At 36.1% G+C, this 5,766-nt stretch overlaps 1 long non-coding RNA gene across 1 annotated transcript; it reads left to right on the top strand.

Annotated features, from left to right (window-relative positions):
- The first annotated feature begins 1,343 nt into the window (after window positions 1-1,343).
- LOC129424223 (uncharacterized) lies at window positions 1,344-2,692 on the top strand. The gene is made up of 4 exons (XR_012359137.1): window positions 1,344-1,913; window positions 2,028-2,212; window positions 2,305-2,349; window positions 2,518-2,692. It is a non-coding gene; the product is annotated as an uncharacterized lncRNA (long non-coding RNA).
- The last annotated feature ends 3,074 nt before the right edge of the window (window positions 2,693-5,766 follow it).

The following is a 5,766-nucleotide window of genomic DNA, read 5'->3' as shown; positions in this document are numbered from 1 at the left end:
ATGATTAATCAGAGGAATTGTTGGAAGAGCAAATTTTTTGAAGTAGACAAAATGCGTACATCATATTACATAGGAATTAGCATAGGCAATTTGTTTAACTTGCGCATTAATGCAATCATCATCTATTAGCAATCCTTCTGCAATAGTTCTCTCTTGCTTTGACAAAGGAAAACAGACCTATTTAGAAAGTGTACTATTCAAAAGCATTGGGGTTGAACAATAGGACTTTTTAGTTGTGTAAATGTGGTTTAAAAGAGAAAAAAAACAAGCACAGGTAAACTGTATTAGAGCCTAAACTGATGTTGTAATATTACAACAACGAGTTTTACAAGTTCAGTAAATGATATGGAGTCTGTCATGATTATTGTTATATTATTTTTTTTAGTTAAACACAGAAGTGAAATTACTTTAATATTATAAATTCAAAGTATTTTACTGTGGAATTACAGAAAGTCTGTTATATCGGTGCGTAAACTCACAGTATGGCTGTTTCATAGCAATTTCCACTACATTTCTAATTAATTACTGTGAAAGTAATGCAATTTTGCCCAGTAGCTTCCTGTAAAATCACAGTAAAACTTTTAACAGTTTGTTAATTATTTATTCCCGTAGGGAAATTGTGTTTGCAGCGTACACTCACACAAAAATTTGACAATTTCACATTTGGCATATATATAAATATGAATACATAAATAATACAATATTAAACCCTAATTAAAGGTATCCAGTCTGGTGAATATTTTTCAGATATCGCTAGATGGAAGAGAATTGTAAAACTTGATTGCTTGGGGGATAAAAACATTGAAACCTATATTTTGAGCATCTAGGGACACACTATCGACTGCCTGGTGGTAGCAGTTCAAATGTATAGGATAGTGAGTGCCTCTTATCATTCCCAATGTTAGCCTTATTTAACACTCTTCCTTTATATATGCTTTATTCCTAATAATTTGCTTGCTGTTACTACCACCTTCCCCAATGATTTCTTCTGGGCCTCTGTAACGGTCCTGTTCTGTGTTTCCCTGTCCTGTACTCTTATTTTGAAATTTTGTCTTTGTTTGCCATGTTTGTAGTTCCCAGTAGTTCTTTTGTTCATTTGTCCATGTGCAGAGTTTTTCCCAGGTGTGTCTTGTCATCTTCGATTACTCTGTGTACATAACCCTAGTGTTTCCATTGTCTGTTTTCAATCGTTGAATGAATGTAATGTTTTGTGTTGTGTTGGTTTCTACTTAGTTCTGTTATGTATTAATTTGTCTGTTTGTCTACCTTGCTTTGTATTCCTTTAATAAATGTTTCCATATGGATCTGCAGCTAGTGGTGGGCAGAGCGAGGCTTCGTGAAACACTGAAACAGCTGAATCAATTGTGCTGTATGTTTCGAGGCTTCGAAACATCAATCCGAAACCGCCTCCACAGTGACATCTAGCGTGCATGTCTTTACATGAAGCAGTCTTGGCAAGATTTTAGACGAGCCTTGATAAATTGTATCCCCCCAACATGTTGTTGAGTGACACAAGTGATAGGACACAATACTGATGCACAACCTTGGGAGCTGAGGAACTTATTGAGACACACAGTATGTCATTCTCATCTGACACACCTGATTCAGGCCTTGCAGTCTGTGAGCGAATAAATTAAAAATAGTGTATGATGAAATACTGTACAAAATGTAGAAGATCAGGTATCCTCCAGGACAGGTTTGAGAAGCTCTGCTCTATAGCCTAGTGTCAGAACAATAGTAAGATAAGCAATGGGTGGAGCTTGTTTCTCATTAACAGTGTATAAATATGAGCAAATGACAAAAACATGTTTCAGAGTGAATCTTCATCCTCCACCAAAAGTATCTCAGACAGGTTTTTATTAAACTGCTGGTCATGTACCTACACTGGGTATTTTGTTATCTTGCGTTGGTCTGTAAGTAGCCTATCTTTTTAAACAGTTATACTTTGTCTTGTATTTCGAAATAATTTTCTGTTTAGTCTGTATTCATCTTAACCCTGTACTAGAGCACACGTGTAATTTTTGCAGGGTGTGTGTCTGGTGATAAAGCATTATGCAACACTACAGATTATTCAAGTATTTATGCTGCACTTCTTGAGGAACTTGGCGTCCTTGAGGATAACAGTACGATGAAGCAGATCCGGCCCTTAACTGAAGGAAATAACGCCACTGAGGTTTATGTGAGCCTGATAGTGACCTCCATCACAGATGTGGTATGAGTTCAGCATGATTTAATTTCTTCATACGGGTCATACAACATGAATCTGAGATGTCAAGTTCGCTAAACATTTGCTTTTATCCACAGAATGAAAAAGCTCAGAGCATCTCAACACAAGTAACACTTTTAACTGTAAGTCCTTTTAAAACACAGACACACACATACACACACACACACACACACACACACACACGCACACACACACACACACACACACACACACAGTTTTACTCAAATTGCAAAGCTTTGTCATGATTTATATAAAGTTTAATTGAAATGTCAATCAAAACACTTTTGCAGGTTTGGTATACAAAAGATTTATGGAACTACTCAGATTTTTGTGAAATCGACTCATTTCTAGCCCCAAAAGATTTGTTTTGGACACCAGACATCGTTGTTGTAGAAAGGTAAGAACTTTATTTAATGTACTTTTTCCTTGACCCACTCTCATTAGGCATACACTGTTAAATAAAGGTGCTACAAACAGTTCTTCGCACCGTTTCCAAAGCACCATCCAGTCAAGGGTTCTTACTGTAAAAATCTTTACTCTGCGTTTTAGTGCCTTCTTCAATCCACAGTCTCATAGTGCACGTGAACTTCAAAAGAGAACAAGGTGTGTGTATTTACTGCTATTTGCTATGATATCTGCATATGTGCACTTCCTTACTATAAATGATGTTTATATAATGTGACGCTGGAGCAATACAAGGCCGTTTTCTTTCACTGTAAAGTCTTCGCTCTGTTCACCCCAGTTTAAAAAAACACAAGGTGATTTACATTCCCTGTTTTGTGTTATGACTCTAACGCGAAGTCAGCCCTTATAAGCTGTTTTAATTACCGTAGCCCGTATAAGCTAATTAACATAAACTAGAAATGCTATCGGTTACACACTCCAATGTTTTGTAACAAAATATGCAAAAGAAGGATTTTATGCAGTCGAGAATCGAGTTGATTGTGATAAAACAGAAATGCAACGAAGGCTAAACTAGTCCAGTTATGTATATTTAGGCTTCTCAACTTGCAACAGCTTTAAGAAATCAATGGAAATCTATGGCGTAATCTGCTATAGTTGTCATTCATTTCATTTTAGAGTCCCGTTGATTAAATAAACAGTCTGAAGAATCATTTAAGAGTATAGCTGTTTTCTCAAGTTCACGGTTTCAATTATCTGTCGTTATTTACTGTAACTGCTTGTGTGTGAAGCCTGTTACTCACCTTATAAATAATGCTAATAATTATAATACAAGCTTTGGTCAAGCAGTGTGTAACAGCTCAAGTATACAGTATGTCACTGAGACTGTCTCTGAAAATCAGACTAAAGTCTCAAATTTTATTGTGAGACAAAAAGCATCACAGTTTAATTTCAAGCTAATTTCACTATGATTTAAATCGCTGACATGACATTACTCAGTCAATATTAAAGATATCAAGCTTATATTTTCAAAATATGTTCTTTACATTATGTAGGGTGATTTTATGTCGAAAACAGTAAACCACAAATAAATACTTCAGCTGGGTTTTCACAGGCATGGTCACAATTATCTTTAATCTTTGTTTAAGAATGTTGCATTTTCTCTGAATATTTGATTACTGTATTGTATTTTTCAATAAAATTTACATTTGCACAACCTGCATACACATTCACAACCTACAGTATGGCAGGCACCTACAGTGGTTGGGTGCGCCGCTCTAATTTGCCCGCGTAGAACGTTGCGTCGCATTAGTTCCGCTTTTGGCGCTTGCGTGTAAAATCAGAATAAATTCAGTTTTTTATTATTTGGTCAGCATGGGGGGGCAAAGGGGTGGTGAGGGACATGTCTACAGAGGCACGGGCCACCCTTGGCCTGCGTGTAGAACCACCACGGAGTGTATTACAATACATTTGGCTAATAGAGCAATAAAAAAGAACCTAATGCTTTTATGTGGGAGGACTGTTTACACTGAAAAAAATGATTCAATGAATTTAATCTTTTTTTTTAAGGTAAGTGGTTGCAATCAAATTATTTCAGCTACATTTAAACAAAAGTTTTATATTTTATTTTACTTTACTAATCTTTTTTGTTTAAATGTAGCTGAAATAAATTGATTGCAACCACTTACCTTAAAAAAAATTATTAAATTCAATGAATAATTTTTTCATTGTATGCTGCGCCATTTATAATAGTGTAAGGGCACTCAATACTGCACACATGGAGAGACACGTTTCAAAAAACAAGTGAACATAAAATCTTTCGGTTCTTGACAGGGCACATACAAACAAAATTATCTCCACAGTATTCTTTTGCTAATAAAAAAACATTTGTTTATGTCTAAAGTGTATGTATGTCCCCCTCCACCCACTATGGCAAATTTCTTCTCGACTGAACAAAGAAAGACACCAACATTTTGGATGTTTTTGGAGTAAATTATCTGGATTTTTTTTAAAGAAAATGGACTAATCCTTTAAGCATCAATCGCTCTCGCTTTACATTTATGTCTTGTGCCAATTAATCTTTGCTGAATGTAGTCTCAGGCGAGGGTAGATCCAACATGATCTCACAAAGTTCCATGGGATAGTAATTTTTTGCTCATTTTTCCGTGGCATTCTCACGGATTGGTTACTCAACTGTTTTTTTCCTATTTTCAAACCATTGTCGCTTTGGTTTAGGGTTAGATTTGATGTTTGCGTTAGTATGTCAGTTGAAGTATTGGTTTATACTATTTTTTCTGCTTTATTCTTTTATATTTTCTAAACTTTAAACAATTGTCGCCTGGGGTTGGGGTTAGAGTTGGGTTTGGGTAAGGATGTCATTTTATGTAAATCTAACCCTAAACCGAAGCGACAATGGTATAAAAATAGGACAAAACAGTTGAGTAACCAATCCGTAAGAATGCCATGGAAAAAGACCGAAAAATGCGGAGATCCGTGAGAATGCCACGGGAATTAGTGAGATCAGACGATTAGGACGCTGTTTTGGCTTGTGTTTTGTTGTAAAGCTGGCATTTACTCAAAAGCTCGAGTCTAAAATAAGTAGACTCACTGCTCCCAAAACAAACGAGATGTGTTTAAAGGTCGGACATCCTTATAGACTGGACAGCCTCATGTTTTGGTGTTTGTTGTAATATGGAACTTGAGCCCTATTCGGACGGGATTAGTTTTACAGACCTTTGAGAAAACCGTGCTTCTCAAAGGTCCTCTGTGTTTTTAATCCCGTCCGAATCGGCCATGTCTGTGTTTTTCTCTGACGACCTCCGTAAGAATTTCAGAGCAATTTCCCTTCTGTTTTTCACAGAACTCAGAGGTCCTCTGAGAAATGTAATCCCGTCCGAATGCAAATGTCTGTGTTTGCCAGCAATATCTTTTGAAAACGCGGTTCATTTTGTGTTTTGGCCAACGTGATCTGCCGTAAGGTCTTAATAATGCGTGTATATTGTATTTCCTGAGTCCCATTCATTCAGATATGAATGTTTTTTCGCATTCGACAAAATAAAATAATTAAATCAAGATGAGCTGAATATCAAACACTGTTAAGACTGGCCAATGTAATATCATTAACTTTATAAGAAACT

This window comes from Misgurnus anguillicaudatus, chromosome 19, assembly GCF_027580225.2.
Source record: "Misgurnus anguillicaudatus chromosome 19, ASM2758022v2, whole genome shotgun sequence".
Taxonomy (NCBI): Eukaryota; Metazoa; Chordata; class Actinopteri; order Cypriniformes; family Cobitidae; genus Misgurnus; species Misgurnus anguillicaudatus.
The sequence above is the reverse complement of the archived record's forward strand: the minus strand, read 5'-3'. Positions and strand labels throughout refer to the sequence as shown.